This window comes from Sardina pilchardus, chromosome 20, assembly GCF_963854185.1.
Source record: "Sardina pilchardus chromosome 20, fSarPil1.1, whole genome shotgun sequence".
Classification (NCBI taxonomy): Eukaryota; Metazoa; Chordata; class Actinopteri; order Clupeiformes; family Clupeidae; genus Sardina; species Sardina pilchardus.
The window spans coordinates 19676625-19704127 of NC_085013.1; the positions used below are offsets into that span (position 1 = coordinate 19676625).

The 27503-nt window shown below is 45.2% G+C and overlaps 1 protein-coding gene across 3 annotated transcripts in view; it reads right to left on the reverse strand.

Moving 5' to 3' along the window:
• Positions 1–27503, reverse strand: part of tiam2a (TIAM Rac1 associated GEF 2a) — an 84337-nt gene that overhangs the window by 51872 nt on the left and 4962 nt on the right. Inside the window, exon 1 of one of the 3 annotated variants that reach the window (XM_062523776.1) lies at positions 18880–19000. The exons of 1 other annotated variant lie outside the window; for it this stretch is intronic. The gene's annotated coding sequence lies outside the window, so the exon portion shown is untranslated. Of the gene's footprint in view, positions 1–1562; positions 1698–18879; positions 19001–27503 lie in introns of those variants that run through there. One more of the 3 variants, XM_062523777.1, reaches the window with a different exon arrangement.

The window sequence follows — 27503 nt, forward strand, 5'->3', positions numbered from 1 at the left end:
GTGTGTGTGTGTGTGTGTGTTTGTGTGTGTGTGTGTGTGTGAGAGAGAGAGAGAGAGAGAGAGAGAGAGAGGGAGTGTGTGTGTGTGTGAGAGAGAGAGAGAAAACGGATAAGATATGGTTAAAGAGACAGAGAAAAAAGCAGCACGTGTCGTGCAGGCCAACCTGCATGCCCTTGACTGTAAATGTGAGTGAACAATACGCCTACAAATCATTGACGCAAGTTGCCATGGCAAGGTGGATTTAAACCCCCTGGGTTGAACCGGAGGACCACCAGAAATGCAGCGCTGTGCAAACCCTCCCAGCACTGCTGAACAAGGCAGAGATCAACACTTCATGGCCACACAGCACAATACACACAAGCTCAGGGAATGGAGGCTCCTCAAATGCAACAACAACACACACTAATATTGGAACTCTTGATACTTGTTGAAACGTTGAAATTAAATCAGCATCGGGCTCTCAATAATAATAATAATAATAATAATAATAATAAACAAACAAACAAACACAATAACGATTCATTTTCAGCAACACTTGAAATGTTAACAGAACCATATCGAATCAGCACCGTAATTTTTCAAAATATACAAAACAAACAACTGAGTGTGTGATGGATGAGAAACTTGGAAAGCTCTCTAACACTCGTGACGTACATTGTTATTCTTAGCAGCCTCGTGGCTGCCTTAGTCCAACTTCTCAGAGTTAAATCAGCGCGGGGAACTGACCCCCATCGCCTCCCTCCGGGACACAACATATGTGCAATCCCCTCAGATGGGACACACAGCCACGAGGACAGGAAGCTATTCTCAGTGTTTGGGAAATGCCGAGTGAAAGGAAGACACATGGACGAAGGATACAAGCCAGGGAGGGCAGGAAGTTGTTGTAAAGAAAGAGGGTTGATGGAGAATACCGCTGGCCATTCATTTGAAGTGGTGCGAAAAAAAAAGGGCATGACGCATCCGGTGATTCACAGATGAATCTCTTGGACCAAATAGCAACAGGTCAACAGAAGAAACATAACATCAATTTAGGCAATTTGGCAACTCCATTTGGACCGTGGGAATAATACAGGCTAAACTTCAAACAATGACAATTACCCTCACATTTCAAATTGCTTTCTAAGAAGTGAAATCTGGACACAGAAGTAGTTCAAAGAATTTAGGGCGCACCGTCAAGTTTCCATTGTGGCAAACTGTAAGTCAGGCTGTAAATAGTACACTGACAACGCTGTCAATAAACAGCGAGCTAGTGAAAGCTTCTAGAGAGTACTAAGGGCCAGCTTCGGAGAGAACACATGTAACACACGGAGTGTGTGTGGCAGAGAGCTGCCTCTGGCACATATTCAGCCAAGTAATGATTCCAGACAAAGCAAACACGGAAACTTTGTAAATAAAGCCAGATCGCAGACAGGTGTAGTCTAGTCTAAGTCCACACCTGCTGCTCCATATAAAAACACTTTTGTGCTGTTCTGTTTTTTCCCATACACTACTAAATCCCTCTAATAGAGGCAACAAAGAGGAAGATGAAACAAGAAACACAACCAAAAACACACACGCCTTACCTTCTATCCTGAGCTTTAATCTATCATCTCTTTGAAGAGCCACAGAGAATCCAGCACTCTCTGATCTCAGAGTGGCTTCTCTTGAGTTGGGCTTGTTCTCTTAAAGTAACAGGCACAAACAGTGCACACACACACACACACACACACACACACACACACACACACACACACTCACACTCACACTCACAAGCACGCACACCCTGACTCATGCAAGACCAGGCACACGTGGAAACTCCCGCCCCGACGCTGCTGGGGCTAAGCAACTCCTAATCCTCGCAGCCTGGATACCAGGGCAACTGCGCGTGCTTGAGAGGAGAGGAGAGGAGAGGAGTAAACTACCGGTCCCTCCTTCCGACTCACTTTTTCTTTCACGTTCCGGGTTGTTTGTTTAGGGAGCTACTCCTCCTGCCAGCTCTGCACACTGTTTCTTTTTTTCTCCTTCTTTTCCCCCCTTTGTCGCCCGCTTTCCGTTAACCCGCGACTGTGCGCAGGACGACGTGGGAGTAACCCCCGTGCGGTTTTCCAAACGGGCCGTCTGGAGATGATGGGGCCAGACAGGCTGACGAGTGAGTGGCCGAGAGGCAGCGAGGAGTGCGCTATAACCGGGGCTGCTCCGCCTGACCCCACATACCTCCGTCACCCTACTTACACTACACTCTGGAGTAGGACTGCCCCTCGCAGAGAAACGAGAGAGCCAGAGAGAATGACAGGAGGAGGAGGGAAGGGAGAGGGGGAGGGAAGGGAGAGGGGGAGGAAGAAAGGCAGGCGAGTCAGGGGAGGGGGAGGCTACGGGAACTTGAGTGACTTTTGAAATTTGATAAATGGGGTGAGGGGAGACGAACGGTCAAATGTCAAGTCCACACAAATTCTAAGGAATTAGCATCAGAAAAATTGCAGAGCAAATGTTGTGCTTTCCCGGTGAGCTCTCTCTCAGTCACAAACATCTTTGTCAAAACATACGTGTTCTTCCAAGACTTGCATATTTGAGGTTGCACAGAAACTTCATTCAAACTGGCCCATTCAGAAAACCACAAAAACACCCAGCCAGTAACCGGACTACAGCATGCCAAGGGGTTCTGGCCTCTTCTTTGCCTTTTCTTTCTCAGTCTCAGTTTCAGTTCAATTTCACTCATGCCAAAATATTAAATGTCCACACTTTAGGACAAAACACTGAGAGAATGAAATAAACTATTGAGAAAACATGATATATGATCGGTGACACAAAAGTCGTCAGTGGATAATCATCGTTAATGGAACCAAAGAGCTTGCCCGTGGTTTCAACACAATTAACCGCTTGAAAACGTATAGATGATTAATACACAATGAGGTCCAACAGAGGGAGCCATCTTTGTTTCAATTAAACATTGTCTGATTTAAAGGCCTACGCCTTTGGCAGTGCAGCTACAGTACTTCAATGTTGTTACTCACTGCCCTGTTCAAAAGAGGATATATATATATATAGAACTCCAACCGAATAATTTAACACATTGCGTAATACACATCGCTGTATTTATAGATTTGTCCATTTACTTTAACCACATTCTCAATTATTTATGTACCACTCACTGTGTGTGTGCTTTAGAAATAGCCTCTTTGTACAATGACTGGCGATCAGTTCCAAATGGTCTTGGTAAGTGGCGAAAGCGGAGATCTGGCTTTGTGACGATTTGAGCATCGCACGACAAATGTGGAGTCAGATATACTCGATTAGCATTCATCTTGGAAAGCACAATACCTGATCCTCATTGGTTTATCATAACCACAATTACCAGCCTTTATTGGTAATGCAGACAAAAAATGACTACACAATACCCAAGGAATCCATTTAACAGTGAAGCTGTAGACTGGTCTGTGTACTAGCAAAGATCATAGAGCGCTCTACGATCTTTGATACTAGTCAACTTTGGCATTAACTCTTTTTTTTTTTTTTTTTTAAAGGTCACAAATGTATTTCATGCCTACTTTACTTTATTTTTCTTTATGCTCCCCGGTGGAACATTATGTGACTGCACTATCTTCCCCTTTCAATTTTAAACAATGATAACATCTACTCATTCAAAAACAATTCGGAACAACCTCTGGGCTTACAATGTCAACAACTAAGTACTAAGGAATAGCACTGGGTAGGGGCAATGTTTAAGCCTGTTGAGAGCTGGCAGAGAGGGAGAGAAATAACAAGCTTCTTACTTTTAAGTTCCAAACAACCCAGATTCGTGTGAGCAGTCTAACAGGGAAATGTCGACTCATTAGCAGTCATAATTCTGCATATTAATGCTGTCCCAACGAGAATACAGCCGCTGAACACAACTCTCTGGAGATGTAATCATCTAACGATTAAAAAATAAGCAGACAGAAATGGGTGGGAGGGTCCAGGAAAGGAGAGAACTAGGGAGGCAAGCAGAAGGAGAGTCGGAATGCAGACATATCTGAATACTGAGACCCAGAGGTCATAGTTCGTGACTTGCTGCCCCTAATTTCCAGCCTCTTTTCTTCTCTCTCTCTCTCTCTCAAATCAGTGTCGAACTTAGTGGCAAGAGAAAAGTACAATTCATTTTTATTTTTTTGTTCTTCTTATCTTGTTGATGTCTTTGCTCCTCAAAAATAACTTGATAACTACTCTGGCGTTCAGCGGCCATGAACCATGTCCTGGCACACAGACCACAGGACTGTAACAATAGCTCGCATCACACAATAGACCTCAGTGGGACATTGTTCAAATACTTGACTGAAGTGTTAAACCTTTGAACCAGACTAATTATTTACTTCAATTTCACCACGCCACTTTCATCACTGAACACCTTTCTACTTCTCCAGAGCAATTATTCATGATTCCCTTTGTTCTTGTTTTTTAATTGTGTTGTAGGGATGACTCAATTTAAGCACATGGCCTTTGTGTTCACCAGTTCAACCAGTGTGTGTTCATCACACTGCATAAAACACGAAACAGACATTTTAAGCGACACAAGCTCACTATGAGTTTGAAACATTTCTTCCTGTTGGTTATAGCCTGCCAGGTTCTGCTTTATCCACAATTCGCCAGGCGTGCATCACACAGAAACGTAACGGCTGACACAGGAATCAACAGCTTCAGACGGGTAGCTTGATGAAAGCCCCGCAGTGCTCTTCAGTGTCAGTGGGACTCCTGGGAGCATCCCAAAAAGAGCCGCTAGCTTGACTGACATAGATGTTAAAAACGGGGAGAAAAAAGACGGCATTGAGGCAGAGATGTGTGTAAACCGCTGCGAGTGTCAGGTTCGATGGAAGGCGAGTGTTCTGATCCTTTGGGGGAATGTCAATCTGCATTTCACTGGGACTTTGGTGCTGAGATGGGTGGTGTGTGTGTGTGTGTGTAGAGGTATCACGTGTGAGTGTGACAGAGAGCAAAAAAAACACCTACGCTGCAAAGAACGACAGCAGAGTGAAGAACACACCTCCGGTGAGCCAGACAAGGCAGGTCTTCTCACCCAGCCAGTGTGCGAGAGCTAAAATATTAACCACACACGCTACCTGGCACAGATCTAACACAAACAAGGCCCCAAGGGGGTAGCTTCCACAACTGCCTGCTAGACTGAGCTCCTTGATATCAACAACTGTACTCGAAGCCTCCTCCCCGTATCATTCATGTCACTGTGCTCCAGAAGCCATTTTGTTTACATAACAAGGGGAAAGAATTTTTACACCGTGGTGGTCACATTGGCTACTTCTCGCCCGCCTTCCTCAAGTTCCTTACTGCTCGCCATGTGGGCATATGGCAGGTCGAGGCTCTCCACCCCATTGTGAGGACCTGCCGCATCTCTCTCATACACACACACACACACAATAATGTCAGACGCGACACATATGGAGTGAGGCCTAAACTGTGTTATCTACTCTTTAAATTGAATCAGGTTGACTCAGGCTGTCCCGTCCCAGGCGCAGAGCGATCAGTCACATCCACAGACGGGGCGCTAGGTGATTAATAAAATCATGGTGCATTGCCCACGCACTACTTTGTGGCGGCTGCTGCAGTTGACAGGGACACGGAGATGACAAATTAGAGTTCCCGGCTCCTCATCCATCAGACGGACTGACCACATGCAAAACAAAGTGCCATCCAGCCTGTGCAGAGAGGTCCATCTGATTACACTGTGACTGAGTACGTTAATAATTAACCTCATGTTCACATGCAAAACAATATATTAGTTAAACACAAATCACAGCAGCGACCACACTCAAATGGTCTCTACTGTAAGTTCCTGTGTATTAGATTAGCCCCATTGATTATAAGCCTCAAGACAGTGTTTTATGCAAGCTAAAAGAAACAAAAGTATATTAATACTGTAATAATTGCTCCTATGTATTTAACTCACAGTTGAGAAAAGAAATGTGAAATCACTGTATAAGCCACAGCTAATAGTTGGGGAATTACGACAGAGATGTGTGTAGTGTGTAGTCCAGTGTGTGTTTGTGCGTGTGAGTGTGAGAGTGACCCTAAACCGCCCACAAAGACCTCCATTGTCTTAACCTTTTTTTCGAAGCTGTGACGTCAGAAAGTCTTTAAATCGAACTACCTCTGCTCTGCAGACTGCTGTGCTGAGTATGAAAACTCAGGCCTTTGACACCGCACACAGACACTAGCATTAATCACAGGTTAACTGCTCTCACGGCCGTACACCACTAATGACCATATGCTGGAGATAAAAGTCCAAACTGTTCCGCTTTGAGGCTCGTCCACGAACCGAGCACCTGTATACAATCCAAGAGAGGGCACAGAAAACGGCGCAGCCAATAATCTGACCGGCCGTTAATACACTATTTTTTTTAAAAATATGCTTGTGTTATAACTCCATCTGGACATCTGCGCTAAAAGCCATCCTGTAGCACCATCTTCTACAGAGCGCCCACTGGCATCAGATAGTGAATAAATGAGGATATGAATAAAGATATCGGAGTAGAAACTGGAGCGAAGGCCATCGTGGAGATCCAAGGCTCCTCTGCAGCTGATTCAGCACTCCCGCCTGCTCCTGCCTGAATACTGTATGTGTCTCTGAGGACCCTCGATAGTGCAGAAGGTGACAAAAACCTCATTATTAATACGGTCAGAATTTTTTATTTGATGTATTCTGATTCCCCTTCTGATTGCCTGAATTTACATATTATTTTGTCAATTTACATAGTTTCTTAAATAGCCTTTCTGTACACAGTGATTTTCAGCTCCAATAAAAATCAAACATTTGCTTGGTTTGGAACTTACTGTGTATTTACCGACTGATGTTTTATGCTAACACTTTCGGCTGTTGGGTGAGTCACCTCTGTTCCATCTTTTATTTGACTTTTCCGTACTTGTGTGGCCAGTACAAGGGCTCAGAACAGTTGGGTTGTTAACAGAGAGCGCAGGGTATCCTGTCTCATTACGTTGAAGGTTTGTTGGAGCCGTTTTGGGTAAACAGTCTGATTGCCACCGTCTCCAAATAAACCATCAATTAAGCCTCATCTTCGGCTCTAGAGTTTAGGACTGTTTACACAGCAGCACACAACGTGAGGCACCTGGCTAGTGCACACACACACATTGAGCTCTGGCTGGGAGGAAGCGAAGGAGGGAGAAAGAACCGAGGGGAATCATATTTTTATTCTTGAGTATTGTTATTGTTTATTATGAGTAGTGTTATTAGCGGTAATAACAGTAGTAGTATTTATTATTATTTATGCTTATTTTTTGCTAGTATAGTTTAAACAGTTATACTGTCATCCTGTTTAAGTGACAAAACACACAAAAAACATGAGAAATAAATGAGAAGAACCAAGGGGACCAAATGAAGAGCTGCTACTGTGAACTACAAGCAAAGTGACCATAGCTTAGAGACGGCATTGCAGCAGGGTCACTCCCTTTCTTTTTTATTTTCAGATTAAAAAAAAAAAATACTATTTTAGTCCTCAGTCAGACGCGGAAGTCTCGAGGATATGTTAAGTCCTTGTGCTTATAGTGCTTATAGTGCAGTGCTGGCTAACTCAAAGTATAATTGCCTTTGCTTCACAAATGGGCCCGCTGAACCAAGCCCATGGCAGGTCTATTAATTTATGGACTTTAAATCTTATCACACCTCCTCAGTGCCGTAGTCCGGCTCGGGATCCTAGCTGTGGAGGCATGCGTGCATGTAGGAGAGGATGGGGGGGGACTGGGGACTGAGAGATTTTACTCCATCAGCAATGTGACCATATTTATGATGAAGTGAGTCTGGCAAAAGGCCAGACGCAGTGTGTCAAAGCAGCGAGAAATCTGCTGACCAGCTATACCTCTCAATGAGGTGAGCCTTTAAAACAGTGTGACCCCACTCCAAGATCCACAGCCACCATGGGCCAAAGCAAAGGAAGATAGCTGTGAAATATGTAAGTGAAATCTTCCGCCTTCTATTGTGGACAGTGTAGCAACGTAAGGGTGCAATGCTCGCAAAAGCGACAATGACTCACACAACTCATTATGGATGTCAAGGAGATTTTATTGCTGGAATCTGCAGCATTTTACTGCCTAACCAAGGCTCTTAAGAGCTTTAGTCCCAGGGGATGGGTGCAGGCCTGTTCGCCTTATTCAGGTATAAGCAGCAGCTGGCTTCAGCGCAAGGCGGCCAGGCAACCCAGATTCCTCTCGCAAGTGTGTCAACAGTGGGGGGGCCACCATGCAGGGAAGTGTGTCACGGAGAGAGAGAGAGAGGGGGTGTCCTCAAACCCCAGTGAGTGGAGGGTAAGATTGAGACATATGCTTCAGAAGTGTTGCTTGGTACAACCCAGTGAGAATGATTGAATGAGTGGTTTTGTAATGTTTTACTTATATCAGAAGGAACTGATTAGGCTAATGGCTGTTTCTATTTCTCCAGTGAATGAGGGACGGTCCCAGGGTGTCGGTCGGTATCAGTGTATTTTAGATCTACATAAAAGCTTCACTTTGCTTCAAAACACCCATACATTGTGCCAATCCACTGGCAAAACTACAACATGGGAAACAAGAACACGGTAGAGGAGGAGATCGGTTTACTGTTGAGGCACCACATGGGAGATGAGTTACTCCAGTCTGGTAAATCAGCACAAGAACTAAAACAGCTGTGGGAGAGTACTGCTCTCTGTGCCAAGTGCACAGAACTGATGCAAGACTTGGAAAAGAACTAGCCAACTTAGCTGCAGCGCTATCCAAAAGATGGAGAAGCTAGTTAAACCTTTTCCTTCCCTAAAACATGGCCATCAGCTATGCTGATACACAGTTGTGCCTTTGTGCAGCATTTCATCAAGGCTACAAGCTTTCTGATACAATATCATCATGATAAAATGTACAAAATAAAACAGACTGTATTATCAAATGCTGAATATTTTGTCAAATACAGACATTAAACTGTATTCTGATACAATGATGTCCTATTGTAGACATCCCTCAGAACAAATGGAGGACAACAGCTGAGAACGGTCTCCTGGGCATGACCCCAGCACATCTAGAAAAGTGAGAGCAGGTCTAACAGATGCCTCTGCTCACAGAGGGCAACAGAGGTCAAGCTGTTTCTGTTAGCGAAAGGACAAACGGGGCCGTTCCTCTTGCACCTCCAGTATTAAATCGAAGACAACTTGAAAGATATTGCCTCTGGATATTGCACCCTGGGGGCAATAGCTCAACTGCCACAAACCCCGTTCCGTTTGCCCCTTCCTGCGGTTAAAGCTAGCTCACAACACACTGGCCGCAAAAGAGAGTTATTGGGCGCTGAAAGAAAAACACTTCCACAGATCAGTGCTCGGGCCCGTGCGCCCGCAGCAAGTACACCACCAGCTCCCCATCAGACTCTTTGTCTCCAGGCTGAGGAGAAAAAAAGAATGTAAAAAAAAATAAACGCTAATCGAGGGTTTGCCACCAAGTCGGCGCTTCACCACCAAGTCGGAGTCGTCTCACGATAATGACAGGAAAGAACAGAAAGGGACGGGTTCAAGAGTGCTGCTGCTGCAGAAAGAACACACAGAAAAACACCCACGACTGTGAGAATAAGCAGCGCACAATAAGTAAGAGTGAGTGAGGCCGTTGGAGAGCTAGATGATGCGATGGAGTGGGGTCTGCTGAGGACCAGCCACAGCTGTGTGCGGTAATAGCGCTGCGCCGCTAAGCTAAATAATGTGCCTACGGCCTCTGCATGAGTCCTCCTCTGATGGAGGGCAGAGGCGGCTTTAGAGGAACGGCTCCCTCTGAGTATGTGCGTGTGTGTGTGTGTGTGTGTGTGTGTGTGTGTGTGTGTTGTGTGTGCTGCATTGTAATGACAGGTAATTGAACACAGCCCGGGCACAAGCTGTTCCATATAGCATGTCTGAGAGCGGGGCCAGAGTCTGCTGCTGGTGGGCACGGAGTGGCTGGCGTGGAGAGGAGAGGGGGCAGCTTGTTAAAAGCGCCGTCATTATCCAGGCCTGGCATCCCACTTCCTCGCACATGGGCAGAGGACTCGGCGGCATCGCCTGAGACATTCCACAGAGAGGCTGCTCAATGATTCACGAGATACCTCCAGCCCGAGGCTGTGTGTGTGTGTGTGTGTATACGTTTTTTGTGTTTACGTGTGTGTGTGTGTGTGTGTTCCACTTTGTGCCATGGAGGCTCATTACAGCTCAAGTGTACAGCTTACAGTCATCCCACCAGCAACCAACACTAATAGAGTAGGATGAGCTGATAAGGTGGTCACATAGGGTCATGCACCAATCAGACTGACACATACTGCAATGTCAAGGAACACGAAGCTTGCTGATTTGCTGTGGTTAAAATCATAACACTGCACACAGCACCATGCAGGCAGTGGCAAATGAGTCCATTGGCTTTTCTGTACGCCGTTATTACAAGCTGTGGAATGCCGCTGTGGAGCTCCTCACTATAAAATATCGTTATTATTTGAAGAAGCCACAAGTCTCCAATGTGGCATGCTGCTCCGTGAGCAAACAGACCACAAGGCTTGATGCCTTTCACCCGCCACAGCAGCCCCGTTACTGGAAAGCAAAGATTCTAGAACAGAGCAAGATGGATCAGTTGCGTCAAAAGAATGAAGTACACGACAGGGCGCCATTTTGGTAAGCTCAGCAACATTTCAGACACAGTTCCAATCATATAAACCCACATCAACAGCTGTTTTTGCCGTTGCCAGCTGTTTTTTGTTTTGTTTTGTTACTCGGTAATGATCTGGCCGTGTGAAAGGCACGATTTATTACTTTTCGGCTTACCAAAATGGCGCCCATGGAGCGTTAGAATGTACTTCAACATATCCAACGTATTCTCCGGCCAGTGATCCATCTTGCTCTGTTCTAGAATCTTTGCTGGAAAGAGACATCCTTCATGCCGAAAATTACCCCAGGATTCAGGATTGGAGTTGGTGGTGGCTGAGATTAAACAGGCTCCAGAAATGTGGGAAGTGGATAACAATAATACTCATTAGAATGTTCCTTGCATAATAAGATGTTACCCCTAGGGCAGAATTAACAAAACGAGTTATCTTTTTACAAGCCAGAATTAACAAACGACGTGTCTCTCAGATAACAGAACATTGTAGTGGGGGAGAGAGAATGACATAAAATCATTAAATGTAAGTGAAGCACATCTTACACAACTTCTCCACGCCCTAAGACATGACCTAACACCGGACAGAGTGACCACTCCTTGTGACTCCTTGGCCAATGGACTGTATTAGTCACAGAAACGGGTGTGTGAGCCTTTCCATTCTGTTGTTTAATGAAATGCAACTTCTTCCTCTTTTGCATCACATGTCCCACTGTAAGAATGAACACGATGAAGACTTTAATGTCTCCTTTCAGAGCCTCAATACAACCTAATGGCTGTGACTGACCAGCGCCAATCAACATGTCTGGAGCTGATGGTGAGCTGCTGGGACATGTGCTGGACACTGGCGCTGTCCATGAAATTTTAATATGAATGCTTCTACTATCATGCAGCGTGCTAGTAGATGGGGCCTGAACAGTCGTATTGTTAAGAGCCTGTAAGGAATGTAGGCTACTCGAGCATCCCAGCATGACATGCAATGACTGACCTCCCGTACAGTCCGCCGGGAGTGCTTCTTGAGGGTTGTGTGTGTGTGTGTGTCGCAACAAATCACAACACACACACACACACACACACACACACACACACAGTGGTCGGCAGTTGTTTCACAGCACACAGGATATGTGACTCAAATCCTCCTCCCCAGAGAGGCCCAGATTTAAGCGAAGCACCCCCCACCTCTCCTTCTCCTCCTTGGTGGCCCATCTGGGCTGGCCAACAAAGAGGCTTGTTGAGCGTGGAGAGAGAGAGAGAGAGAGAGAGAGAGAGAGAGAGAGAGAGAGAGAGAGAGAGAGAGAGAGAGAGAGAGAGAGAGAGAGAGAGAGAGAGAGAGGCATGGCGGGAGAGAACTGACCCGGAGCTACTAATCCTTGGGGGTAACGCGGACGCATAGCGGCAGACCCCCACCAGAAGGGAGCGATTACCTCACAACTGCACGGGCACTTGCAACTGAAATGATGGGGGGAAGGGGGACCGACGGAGCATTCAGGACTTGAAGGCAAAGCCACAAGCCAGGGGGGGAGAACAAAAATGTAGGCACGAAATCAATAAAATTTAAATACCAGCTTCTCTTCTGACTCGAGTACCTTTAGCACCAGAGTACCTTTTACACCATTATTTAAACACCGAGCTGGGGACTGATTAGGACGAACCTTCTCAAATGACGGATGAATGTCAACGTCTAAGAATAGAAGTTCGCACGGGGCATGTGGCCTCACAAGTCCACTGCCCATGCCTGGACTGTCACGGAAGAACCGAGAGAGAGAGAGAGAGAGAGAGAGAGAGAGAAGAGAGAGAGAGAGAGAGAGAGAGAGAGAGAGAGAGAGAGAAGAAAGAGAGAGAGAGAGAGAGAGAGAGAGAGAGAGAGTGTGTAATGCGACAATTAGCCCATCACTTTAGTGCCAGGACAAATATGAGCTAAACACTGGCAGATCGTTTCAGCTCATTATGTTTGAACAGGTTGTCATGTAACAAGTCTGATGACGGTGTCAAAAGCATACAAACAGTGACTGAGCCTGAGCCAGAGTTTGCAGTGAATTATTCAAGCTGGGGAGTTGAGCAGAGAGCCCACCAGGTCTCCTGCAGCCTCCACTGTTGCTGGGTTTGGGGGAAGTGACTGTCTGCCAAGCACAATATTTGCCCAGTTGAATGTGTTTAAAGGTGTGCAGCGGGACAGCACCCTACCCTTCCTGTCTCAACGGATTTTTGACACAATCCATGCTAGCTACACAAACACTCCCTGTGTACAAACTGTTGAACACGAGCCTTACTGCCAGAAACGCAGAGCCTTTCGGGTCAAACAGTAGCTCACTCCGCAGTGCCTAATCAAGGAGAAAAGCCAGAGCACCTTCCCGCAATTGTTGTAACCCGACACCAGAGGGAGGGAAACGCACAGAGCGTCCGCGGTCGGCACTCTTATTAGAAAATAAACACAGATGACTGGCTGCGATGTGTGGTATGCACGGACTGCCCTTAATGCCCCTGGTGGCTGCTGTGCCAACAGTCCGGGGTAAATTACGCTTATGTAATGGAGTGGATCCACTGCCTGTGTTTCCACAGTACAAAGAGATCTTGGACTAGAGTTGCGGCCTTTGGAGTTTGAGCCAGAACAGTTGCTGACTTAAGAACAGGACCTCCTATAAGGCATCTAACGCTATGTGTAAGATAAAGTTACAGATTGCCTTGCGGGCTGTACGACCATGCTTTATTTTGTTAAACTGAAATGAGATACAATGATTATGTTGAAAAGATTAATCAGGGACAGTCTGCATGTTTTAAGGGTTTAGTGTATTTAAAGACCTTGATGAGGTACTACATTGACCCTTTCTGAACAGTGCCATTGTGTTTAAACAGCCAAGCAGACAGATGCATCCAGGGGTGCTGTGGTAACATAAGAGGTGGGTAAACTATGAATTCTCCACTAAAGCCCTGGTTGCATCCATTCCACACTGATATCTCCTCCATGCCAAACGGAATTCCGTTTATTTTTTGCCACTTTCCAGTCGTAATAGGCCATGAAGATCCGTATCAGTGCAGAACGAAATGTTTCAGTTGGACTAATTGCTTTCACATTTCACGGATTCTGGTGGCCCCATAATTAAGACAGTCATTGCTGAATGTTGGCGACAAGAGTGCAAAAACAGAGACGATTAATTCAATGTGCATCAGAGACAAGACAACAACCAAGAGAAGGACAACAAATCTTCCATGAATCTAACGGCAGCAAATGGGACTCTTTGTTTGTTGTTGCCGTGGCAAAGGAGCAATCAGAGGTCATTTAAAGACAATGCATTAACACATTCCACACTCGTAGAGTAACGCTCTCTAGATCTCATATACCAGCGATGACTTTACGAGTAAAGGGAGAATGAGGAACATTTGGTTAGGCTTACAGTAGATACTTAGGAAAATCATCTCCCGACATTCCCACCCCCCTCTTCCGAAAGAAACCGCAAAAAAAAGAAAAAGCGAAAACAACGGATGATGGAGGCTACATGGATGAGCTGGTGGGCTGATTAAACTGTATCCTCCGCATCCATCATGACTAACAAAGCACATGACGCCGTGCCGTCAAGAGCCACTGACACCAGTTTCCATGACTCCCTCCCCAAGCCAGTGTTTGTTCTCCCAATTTCAGTCCCACTCCAGAAGGAGGGTCTGCCGGGCCAAATGGTATCTGGAGTCACACTGCAGAGATCAATCACAATTAGTATTAGTGCGCTGGTCTGGTTTAGTCACTAAAATCGGGAACAGCTGCCTCCCAGTCGAAAGTGTGAAAGGCACACACAAAAGAAGCACACACAAAAAGAACGGCACCTGAAACTGACAAGCACATGTGCGCATCATTTCTGCCGGCCGTCTGTATTTCACCTGTTAAATCTGTCTGGCAGTCATGGGCTGACCTTCAAACTCAAACTGCTCTCAAACCAGACACAGAGAGAAAGAGAGAGAGAGAGAAGGGACAGAGAAAATGGACTGCTTTTGTATAAAAGCACATATTTGTGTAACAGGCACAACATCTGAGGAAAAAAAATAAGTCTTGCGATTTGACTTTGTGGTCATTGACAATGGAATAGCTAGTCCTCAGGGGGGGAAAAAACACATTCTTCTGTTCTTCAATTCGTTTGGTTCTATGCCAACGATTTTGGAAATGTGGAGCACTTTAAACAAAGGCAACCTGCATATGAACCAGCAGGCCCGTCAGTCATCCCAGTCCACTGGCAGACTGATAAATCAGCTCTCTCTCTCTGATACCCAGCCTACAGTGCTCACTTCAGAGCACTAGAAAAGGAACTACATATTGTGTTTGAATACAATCCAACGGTTCATGTCCGATAATGGATTGCAGTAATGTTTACTTAAGAGGTCTGGTAATTTCATGGTGCATAATTGTAGCATAACATAAAGGGCACAGGAGACTTGCTCACTCAGATAACGACTCCGTCCCCCTAAAGAGACTGAGCATATTGATAAATGAACAATCATACATAATGCAACCTAGCAGCTGTGCGCATGAAAAAAGATGAAATCCAAGGGCCACTCGTACCGCCTTTTCGATGAGGTCAGTTCTCCACTAAGATTGCCACATGTACTGGGGAGAGACTATGTTTTATATTCATCATGCTAGACTGTAATCTGGAAGCTCATTTAACACATCGCTTAAGCCTTCACCAGCATTTAATCTTCATTTTCCTTTTCAGACCACACGGGTGAACCTTGAGACGTGACGTGAAAGAACACAATTCCATCTGAGTGACGGCATTAATCTTCTGAAAGGCTTTAATTTGTCGCCATTTAAGGTGTCAACCCCGAACATGAACAATCCACAGGCCCATCTGCTCAACTGTTGAGGCGTCTTGTCTCGTCTAATGAACAGTGGACCTTTGTGTTGCCGAGCGACACGTGAGCTCAAGGTACGTGTTATAGTTGCCTGGTCAAATGGCTCACTGGCTAAGTGCTACTGTCGAACTTAGTCATCGGATCCCTGACACTCCAGAATAAGCAGCGAACAATGCTTATTTTCTGTCATTTGGTGAAGCGCAGAGGATGACTCGTGGCATCGGTCTAGGTTGTGGTCAGACCGGTCTGCTCGTTGTCAAAGTGTTCGCACTAGCAGGAAGCAGCCGACTTCACCCGCTGGCCTGTCGACAGGCCGCTGGACAGAAGTTGAAGTCTCCTCCAGGAAGCTTTCAACGCCCTTCTTACCTCACCTGCTTTTTATAGCTGGCTCCAGACGTCTGTGCCCTCGTGCAGCGATGTGACACTTTTGCCATTGCTTCAATGGCCAAATATAATTTCAGCCGCAGAAGGGTAAAAATAACGGGCCGCGTGTTTCCGTTAGTGGTCAATAAGGAGGGTTTCGCTCTGCTGTCTTCTGGAAAGAAAGATTTTTGAATCTTAATTCCATTAAAGCTATGGAAAATGATTAATATTGGACGACAATAGTTTGCATGGATCATAAATACATGTAAGTGGCCTAACTGTGTTCTGTCTGTACTCAATCTCAGTCGGACTCTTCAGACTAGGGTAGCAGCAGCCCAGGGGCCCCTCTCTCTCTGTAAGGCTGAGCCTCCATAAACAGACTGTAACAGACTCTGTCTCTCCTTAGCGGAATGTAACAATAAGCACAGACATTACCACCTCATGGACAGCCCCAGCAGGCTCCCCTTATATGGGGAAAACGACAAGAAAATGAGTGTGGACATGAAATATGTGCGTTTCACAGCGGGTTGCTAACAGCACAGAATGAGAACCACTATCTGAGAAGCATGTGGAGAAGAACCCCCCCCCCCCCCCCCAGCCAGCCCAACACACACACACACACACACACCAAAGTGATTACTGCATTCACACATGGGGAGAAGACCAAAGAGGACTCCCTTTAACAAGCTGATTCTACCGACACAGAACCGCACAGGGTGCTAAGAACACCTCAAGAAGGAGGGAAGGAAGGAAAGAGAGATCTTTGTCACACTGATGCAAATCCCACCAATAGTAATCTTCACAAAGCACACAAAATATGTTTGAGAGAGAGCGAGAGAGAAAGAGACAGAGAGAGAGAGAGAGAGAGAGAGAGAGAGAGAGAGAGAGAGAGAGAGAGAGAGAGAGACAGAGAGAGAGAGACACACAGAGAGACAGAGAGAGAGAGAGACAGACAGACAGAGGCTACAACTTAGTGATTTGAGTTGGTCCGTGCCCAGGACTATGACAGTAAAGCCCACAGAGCCTCATGACCTAACAACAAAACAACATAGCTCATTCATTTTAATTATGTTGTTTTCATACAATTTTATCGTAATGCATATTGTCTGACTTACTTCAGTAACGACAAGCAGCTGTTTGGTGACAAATAACATTACTTGCCAATTCTATGAGGGAGGACTGTGGCTTTCCACCACCCCCCCCCCCTTTTTTTTTGTCGCTGGGTAATCAAATAGATGTGGTGCGGCTATGAAAATACAGTGCATTTAACATTTTCTACAGAAGTCACTAAAGAAAAGTATGCTTCTGAACCCCACCTCCTTCACTCTGAAAGAGCTATGATTGTATAGTCCTCTTAATGAACTACAACTCACATGTATCTTTGCTGTTGAAGTATATACTGTTTTAAAACAAGACATACAATTTGTTAATGTTTCCAGCAGCTTCTCTGAGGAGATAATCACTATGATATGGCCGCATGCCCGCATCTAGGAAATGATTTGTATCCAAATCATTTTAGAACCACACATAACTAGCTTATAGACAACATATTACACCCAAAGGAGCTCCGGTACTGTTTCATTTTGAGAAACCAAGGGAAAAAGATTATATGCTTGAGGAAGACATGGCTATTTGCATAAACCTTATTTAACCATACAGATCAATCACAGTGTTCCAGCGTGGCACACATATGGCCAATTATAGGCCTGGTGAGAATGTACCACTTTGTAACATATTAGCCAGAGTAAAAAAAAAAAATGTAAAAGAGAAAAAGCTTCTCTTTAAAAAGGCACAATAGGTGGCATGACTTTTTGAGTGGACACCATGGTGTTTGGTTACCATGACGGAGAGGGCTCTTGACCAAATGGCATGCCCGGCCCGCGCCTTCCTGCCACAGCCGAGCCAACGTTTACGCTGGACAGTGACACTCTGCAGGGATTCTCTGGCCCCTTTTGTTATGGCTGTGCCTCTCGACAACCTGACACTCTTCTTCCCGAGCACCACCCACACTCCCCCCACAAACAAAGGCCCAGGAGCTAAATGAGCCCTTACTTACACACACTGGACAACCTGGGAGCCAGGCCCACCACTTTTTTTTTTAATGAGAATAGCCAGTTGAATACACCACATCATAAATCAGTCCATACCAAAACTAAAGCACACAAAACTTGTGCACTACGCTGCAGTGCACAATGATCTGGGAAAGTTGAAGTGCTTCTGCTATAGCACATTTTCTTTCTGCCACTGGTGCAGAGTTTGATGCATTTGGACAATTAAGTAGCCTACACCACACTCACAAATGTCTGTCTGAGTATTGTGGATGTTCAGCGTAAAGACCGGTAAAGCGTCTCAATCCCACTTGTAGCAGATGGCTTACATATGACGCGTTCAACCGATCCTGGTTAATTCTAAAGCAGCACGAGGAGATTTACTGGAGATGCAATACGGAACAACAAAATGATCTACAGGTCACAGCAAGGGGAACAACTGCGCTGCGCTGCACTGTATAATAGACAACTTTAGCGCAGAATATTATGGTAGGATACATAACCGTTAGATAGATGCTTGACAGACAACAACTTCACGAGATATAGGCTACAAGTTAACAACTTAAAAGAGGTCCAGACACTCCACGATTTCAAAGTTGGTTCTTCGCTGATTTGCGCTCCTAAATTAACCTATCGCTGCTCGTAGGCAACTCAAACCGCACCACGTGCGTGTTCTTAGGATTAAAGGCTGCTTCGTTTTTAAAGAGATGAACGTTAAAACTAAAACGCCCTTAGTGCCGTTTCCCAAGCTATTCCACAACCCGGCGAGTTCGGACCGCTTAGATAAATTGCTTTAATTCAATGCCGACTCCTGGTGCTACTAACAGCGGGCGGCAGCTGTATCATCCTCAATCACAGAAGCCCATAGGCTACAAAAAGTTTAACTAAGTGAAAGACACAGCCAGACTATGTTGCCACATTAAAGTAGCCTATCATGTTGCAATGTAGAAAGAAAGAACATAAAGAAGCGCAATTCGACCTTTCATAAACATAAATCAGGCTACTTTTAAAAACGGAACAAACTTACCGTTTTGAACAGGTAAATACAGCTTAACACGCGCAGATCATTGAGTTTGTTTTTGTTTTCGTCCGCTGTCCCATCCAAATGGTTCGTGTAATAAAAAAAATGGTGACTGGGTCTGCAGTAAATCAACAGAGGTCCCGCATTTCGCCCCTCGGCATCCCCTATCCTGTTTCCAATCCCATGGCTAATGGAGGGAGGGTTGCTAGACCACGCCTTCTACATGACTGACGCTGCCGTTCGGCTATCACAGTAAAAATTGCAGCCAATTCCTTTTTCAAGGCGGTAACAAGTTGTCATTGTTCTTGCGGCAGACACAAAGAATTCCCAATGCACTGATAGAATATAGTATAAAAGTATAGTCTATAAAAGTGTAACGTAGGGTGTCTAGGGCTAGGCTTTACATGATTTACATGAGTCTACATATTAATGTGGCCCTGCAGTGTTTTTTAATATCATTGATCTCTTTGTGTTCACTATTAACATTTAACAAAATACATGTAATGCAATAGAAAGTGTGCCGTGTGTGACTGTGTGGAGCTGGAAAGACAATTTACTCCATGGCAATGTCTCTCTCATAAATGATCTACAGTATTTGGCCATGCTTTTTTATGAGTTAATGCCAGGCTCCCATTAAGAGGATGGGCCATCTATATCGGCCATCTCATGGCCATTTACAGCGCCAGGAGAGATGGCTATCAACACAGTGTCTCTGTCATTGTAACGCACTGGCAAACACCGTCTTGGCTCAACAAAGGAGGTCCTGTGGCTGCGTCTGGAGTCTGGACACTGCCCAGACATGTTAAAGCAGTTAGAGAAGTCATATAAGCCAGCGCTAACTTGGCATTTTGATCAACTTCTGAAGTTGGATGGTGTTAAGTAGCCATTCATTGGGAAGGAACAATACAACAACAACGATAGAGCCTACTAGTCTGCCTTTCACAGATCTACAAATCATAATTTCATTTCTCTTTGATTAAGCTACACGCATATTTGTAATGTAGGCCTACTTGGATTAATATCAACGAATTGAATGGCACTTCAATCCAAAATTTACAAACACTGTAATATGCACAGCATGTTTCCTCCAGAGTACATGTTCAAGTGTCCTAGATTTAAAGCCAATTTAAAGCCTTTGATGTGTTGCTTGCTCTGGCTTTTATGAACAAGAACAGTGGTGTGTGTGTGGACCTAGTCACTTTGTTCTGACACCGTCTATGTAAAAGTTAGTTTGGTCTGGCAGCTCATGGTGGTGGCTAGTCAGCTTTCATTCAAATGGTCTGACATCCCCCCTCTCTACCCCACCCCACCCCACCCGCCCTGCACGTCTCCCTCTCCCCCGTCTCCCTGAACATGCTTGCGCACCCGGCATGACAAACTGATTGAGGAGCGCTTGTGACCCGTCTTCCCCTATTAATGATCTGACTCAAGAGCAAGTCCAAGATCAGAGTTGGCATGCCAACACACATTAGCAGAAGACACGCACAGACTAAACTCTGGATAATGTCCCTCCATTTGCCAGCAATGAAGTAAGAGTGGAACAAGCAGAATGCCCTCAGAAAACCCTCGACTACCCTGTTCTTCATAACGTCACACAAGACACAAGTCCAATCTTCCGTAATAAGCCACAGAAACAAGGTCATCATGGTCTTCTTTTTTGCTTGTCCCACTCATTTGTGGCTATTGTCTAGCATGGCTGTTAAAGACTATCTAAGAGAGGGTCTTTCAGACCTGATTACGGCCATAATAATTTGTCATGTGGTCTGAGGAATATGGTTGGCTGGGTGACATTACAAGGAAGAGAGAAAGAGAGGGAGAGAAGGAGAGGGAGAGATAGAGAGTGAGAAATAAAGAGGGAGACAGGCAAAAAGACACAGACGGTCAGTATTGTACTAATGGCCCCACCACTGGCTCTGCTGCATAACAATGACTAGCTGAAGCTGCACAGGCGCATTAAAACACGGTAAAGGTTTGAACTATCAACCGCGTTATGACAGATTTCATAATATTTTGCCGCCTTTGACCGTGAAGGGTGAACATATAGGCCTCTGATGGCCACTGTAATTACAAGAGGAACTCTTTAATACCATGTAAATGATCCCCAGCAGACAGTTAATGTCTTGGCTAATGAGAAATCAATTGGGGAGAAACAAAGAGCCCCCCCACCAAGGCCGCCCTGCAGGAAGGTGATGCACACAGGGCAACAAAGCAAAGCCTTTAGGTTGATGCCGATTGTTTTAAAAGTGAGTGACAGTGCCTATTGTCAGCGAGCCTTGCCAAGGCCATCAATGACAGCACCTCCTCTTTGACAGACACCAAAGGATTAAAGGGAACGCATTGAATGAAAAAAATACCATTAGACCACACACATGACGACACACACACACACACACCCACACACACACACACACCAGAGTGTTTTCCAATATTCGTATGGTCTGAAAAATATCTGCTTTATTAGCTAGATCGTATATCAAATGAGGTTGGTGATGTCAGTGTCGTCATGTCATCTGAATCATTCTGGATAAAAAAAAAAAAAAAAAAAAAGAGAACGGAATTGCACCACAGATAGTATGGCATGTATGCGTTGGGAGTATTAATGCATCACGCGGAGACAGCCAATTACTGGACAGGAGGACCTTCATAATGAGTACCTTAAATGCTACATTTCCAAATGGCCCAACCAGTCAACCCCCCCCCCCCCCAGCAAGCTACCAGAGGGAGCGAATTTGTTTGTTTTTCCAGCCAGCCATGCTAGTCTCTCAACCAGTGGGAGGCCAGAAATATCCAAAAATGGCATAAGAAAACATTAAAGATGCAGGGCATGCCGGACCTGTGGTCATGACATCAGACTGAAAGCCCCAGAGACGCCCAATGAAATGACCTTTTCATTTCAGGCAAGGGCTCAGCGCAACACTTTGGCCTTTCATTGGCTTAAGCTGTTTCTTCACAGAGAGCCATTGGACTGGGCAAAACGGATTAACCACACGGTTATATTGAAGAATTTGGTTCATTGAAGCCTTACAGAATAGAGAAGATAAACAAGACACCTTCACACACATATATGGCGTTGGCCGTCGGCACTCTGAGGGGCGTTAGCGGACACCCTCTGGTTGGTTCGGCGGCCTGAGTGGAGGAGATGGGGGTTGCTATGACATGGGGGGCAGGGGACGGGACTGCTCCCCCTCACAGGGAGCCATGGACTGGGTAAAACGGATTAACCACACGGTTATATCGAAAAATAAAGATGTTATTTAAGTTTTTGTAATTTACAAAGCTGTTTTTATTAATATCATTATGATTAGTAGTAGTACTATGGACGGAATATAATTGAAAGCAACACACTATTTAAAGTATGGACATCGAAAAAATAAAGATGTTATTTAAGTTTTTGTAATTTACACATCTGTTTTTTTTTTAAATTAATATTATCATTATTATTACTATAGATGGAATATAATTGAAAGCAACACACTATTTAAAGTATGGACGATGAATAGTATGAATGGGTAAGAGCAGAGACGGTTGAAAAAGCTTTATAGAAGCCTGAGCTGCTTTATCTTGGCTTCTTAAGGATCTTTGGTAATAGCAGCAGTGTAAGATGGCAAATGTTATATTATAAAGCCCTTCCCTGAAAAATGCCTAATAATTTAACAAGTGACTTATTGACTAATAAAGCACAGCTTATTCATCAATAAGACAGTTAAGGTAGCTCTCAGCAGGGTACTCACTGCCTTTAGACAACAGTACATTAATAACCTCTAAAATGTCATCTCGCTCATTCGTAATGAGAAAGGGCTTCCTTTCAGTAATAAAAATACCTCTGCCACTCATTCATTCATTCCCTTGTTTCCGAGTTGCCTGGTAACATGACTGAATGAGAGGGAAAAAGAAGATAATAACTACTTTTAGTCCCGCCATGCTAGTTTTCCACGACTGGCACTTGACAGGCAGAGTGTAAAAATGATTGAGGCTTTCCCCCCTTATAACATCATCACAAAAATAATTCCTGAAGAGGCAGATCTAGTAAATACAAATAACAATAAGAACAAGTTTATTCTTATTACAATTTATTGTACTACAACTATTTATTTTACTATTTAGTGCCTCCTAAACATAATGTAAATATCTTTTAATTCTGTTAAATATACAGCTAGCAGAAGCTGACCAGACAGGCTACCTTTCCAACCTTTGCTACCATTAGCCAGTCCTCCTGCTGAGAGGTGTTTTCACACATACACTGAGCCTTAGGAGAACAAACCTGTTAAATTGCCATATTAAACTAACAGACTGTAGCCCAGTTAATATGGGTTTCCTAATCACTGCCAAGGGCCACACCTCCTCCAAAAAAAGGACAGAAAGCGTGTTTAAAAGAAGGAAAAGGACAGAAAGCGTGTTTAAAAGAAGGAAAATGAGGTCTTGCTGGTGTGAAACAAGTAGTAAATGGTTCAACCTCCACAAGCCTATTTGTCCCTTCATAAACACACACACACACACACACACACACACACACACACACACACACACACACACACAGGCTGGGAAAAAAAGCCCTAGGCTCTTTTTCAGACCTCTCATTCTGACTTGTCTACATATTTATAGGTCTGGTTGGAGGCATCCATGGCAACAGTGTTTACAAAGATGGGGAAAAAAAACAGCACACCAACTGATAGCATTAAAAAAAGATGACAGGAATTTGGTTAATTACAGCCTTATAGAATAGGGAAGACAAACACCACACATTCATATTGATATATGGCTTTTTGCCGCCTACACTCGGTGAGATGTTAGCGGGACACTCTCTGGTTGGTTAGGCGGCCTGAGTGGAGGAGATAGGCGTCGCTGAGACATGGAGGCAGGGGACGGTTCCACATCCAGACAGATACGCACACAGAGCCTGGAGATAACGCCTCCTCGAGAAGGGCGTCAGAGCTAAACTCCATTTCACGCTGACCGCCGACCAATCAGGGCAGGCGTGGGGGGGTCTCACCGTCACGCTATATACTGCGGAGCTCACTTGCCAATCCTTCATGCCCACTTTTTGATCGCGTCGTGTTGTGTGTCTAAAGGCAGCGAGATTTACCAATATACACTGCACTCACATACACACACACACACACACACTGTGGCGTTTGTTCCTGCTTTTTTCCCCCGGCCGTGGCATTGTCTCTGGCAGCTTGACAAATGTGTGTGAGCCGCAGCCCTTCACAGGCCTTATTTGAGAAGAGCTCAGTGCCAGGTTCATGTTTCTCATTTTCAGCACCATCCTCTAGGGACGCCTAAGACGGTGTGTCTGTGTGTGCGTACGCGCACATGTGTGTCTGTGTGCGTGTACGTGTGTGTGTGTGCGTATCGGCGCATACGGGTGTGGCAGATACAGACCAGAGCCCTGCTTGCTCATGCATGAGATTGTCGTCCGTCCGTCCATCCCCCTCCCCTCCCCTCCCCCTCCTCCGCCCACCAGCCTGCCCAGCCATATCCGATCACGATCGATAACCGTAGAGGGGTTTGTGCACGGCCCGGGATGTGTTCGCCCTCACTGTACCAGATTCTGAGCATCTGTCTGCATATCCCTCTACCCAGCACCAGGACAGAATAGGTGTGTGTGTGTGTGTGTGTGTGTGTGTGTGTGTGTGTGTGTGTGTGTGTGTGTGTGTGTGTGTGTGTGTGTAAGGGAGAGACTGAAAGAGAGAGAGAGAGAGAGAGCATATAACGAGGGCTGTGCTGTCTCAGCATTCTCCTGACGAGAGTCATTTCTCATCTCATTTTCACATGTCCAGAACGCCACGGAACGCCACGGAACGCCACGTTACTCTTCTCCCGGCACATTTAAGGGGCACGGAGACAGCAATTTCCAGCACCAGGGAATAGCGCGCGAGCTATACACGTTGTCTCCTTCCCACCACTAATTAGCAGGGATATTTGTGGAATAGCACAAAACAAACGTTACTCCTCCGATCGGCCCCTGTTGCATCTTTACAATTTGCTCTTTCAAAGTCAGGACACCAGCTGACTGTTTGACACAAACCCGTCCCCACCCCAGTAAATCCAGCTCAGTGTCGGGACGTCATATCCCAACCCCATCCCCACCCAATCCCCCTGTGGCTGTGAGGGCGAGCTGAGCCAGGACAGATGTCCCTGTAGCTATGGGAAGCTGCTAATGCCTGGGTCCCTTTGAGACTCTCTCTCTCTGTCTCTGTCTCCCTGCAGACCTTCTGAGGGGATCAGGCCGGAAAAGGGCTCATTTTCCCATTTAACGCATGAGCGCGTCTGTAAACCAGTGCCGCCGTTACACCATCATCCCAATCACTTCCACACTTTGATGCCAGCATGGGGAAGACTGAGGAGGGGGGAGGAGGAGGAGGAGGTGGAGGAGGAAGAGATGAGACTTGGGGTGGAGGTGGTGATGGTGGTGGAGGGGGATATACAGATGCCTGTGGTCATTAATAAACATGATCATGAATAATTAATGACACTAAGTGGGCGATATAGATGAAGCGCTGTGAGCAGATTGAGAGCGCCGCGGGGGGTGGTGGTGGCGTTGGCAGCGGAGGGGAGATTGAAACGGAGCAGAAGAGCTGTAAATCACGGGCGAGATGCACCCATCCACAACTCAAGGGCCCAGCCACAGCTCAGCAGGCCTATAACTCAAGCCTACCTTACACTGATAAGATTTGGGAGAGATTCTTGAAAGATTGTAGTCTTTTAACTAATGCCCCTCATTCAAGCTTTACTGAAAAGACTACAATCTTTCAAGAAAGATCGAGTTTCAACTATGTTATACTGCGACAACCCCCCCTCCCTTTTTTGGCTAATTTCTGATTCATAACACATGCAGTTTTTCAAACCATGTCTATGGTACGAGGAGATTTGACATTCTGGGTTTGTCCTGCTATTCACAGATTTAGGCAACTGTTGATACTGCCAACTGATTTAGCTTGTTATTATTATATGGCAAAGATTCAAAGGCAGCACTAGAGTCTGACAATCTCTTAAAAAAATGATGAAGTGCAGAGTTAACAAACCGCACAGGTCATTGAAATTCACCTCATGTAGACTTGCTGTTTCCAAGCCTCGAGACGGAGACTGAAACTGTGTGTGTGTGTGTGTGTGTGTGTGTGTGTTGGGAAAGTGTGTTTGGTGCACGTCTGATGGGTCACGTCTTTAAACAAGGAGAGGTTGCGACTGAGAAAACAAACAGACAACAAGGCAGCCCTGGAGGCTAACGTGGAGTCGTGTACATCTGTTTAAAACAAACGCAGTGGAGACACGGCGACCACGAGTGGGGCAGACTCCGATCCCTACGTGGAAAAAGTGAAATCATTTTTGTCATCAGGCCGCTAAACCAGGTGTCGTGCCCCGAGGCAGTGTGTTACTCATCGTGTGAAGCTATGAGAAAAATAGCTTCTGCTCCACCTACACGTGAGGCAGTCTTGGGAAACACGCTCGTCATGACGCACGACTGAATATTGACTTCAGTAAAAGAAATGAAGATAAAAAAAGATACGCCTTAAAAAAAGGTTTAATTGGAAACAAACAGCCATTAGCTTCTTTTTGCACTAGTGCTGAGAATCCTAGCCTCTTTTCACTCTCTAGTGTTTTGATTGATACATCCACAGGCCAAGCAGTGTACCGTCCTGTAATCTGAATGGTGTGATGCTCTGAAAACACATCAACCCAGTAAGTCTTCTGGCTACCAATACTGTCAAGCCCACTACCCAGGAAAGCCTAGTCCTAAAGAATTTAACTTATAGGACTGTAGAGCGCTAAGCTTTATGTACAGTATCAGATGATTCTAGATCCAGCAATAGCCACTGTTATGGTTATGGTATTTGGCAGACGCCTGTTATCAAATGTTCACTTATGTAATGTATATGTTTCATTGTATCGGTGTCGTTTGAGCTACCAATGACAAGAACCAAATGTGGACGCCATACCAAGAACGTGGATTATGATCCCGACTTATTTAGTTATTAAAGTTAACTAAAATGCGCTGGCAACTTTAAAATCAATATGAGCACAGTTGAAAAGAAAGTACACTGTGTGGAATTGAGATTTTATTTGTGGAAGCAGAATTTGAGAGACCTATATCCGTTCAGATATGAAATCCTCCTCTCTGTCCTTGCCCTTGACAGGTATAGTCATCTTTTAACAGTGAAGATTACAATGAGCATTTTAGTCTCTGTATTTGGCTCGAATAAATCACTCTACAAAGAATGAAAAATGACACGTCTTATTAAATGTTGATCGTAATACGATACCTGTGGGATTTACCGTGACAGTCCGTTTGAATAATGTTTGTTGTTGATATATTGTGAAATTCCAGTTCTTGTGTTAGATGCTACTAGTGTATTATTCAAATTAGGCCTAACATAGACTTCGGTCATTTCAGGGCAATGGACAAGTGCCACTAAACGTTCAAACCAAACTTCTGTGCCATTTGCCAAATGAATGGACGAACTTTGACCCTCATCTTATAGAATGAGTACTGGCACAGTGCTGCCTGAGAGCTTGAACAGGAGGAACATGTTCATGTGTATTTTACTCATTAGCCATCCTCACCCTCAGGTCTTAAGCTGATTGAATCACTCACACACACACTGACACACACACCACAGAGACCTAATTGT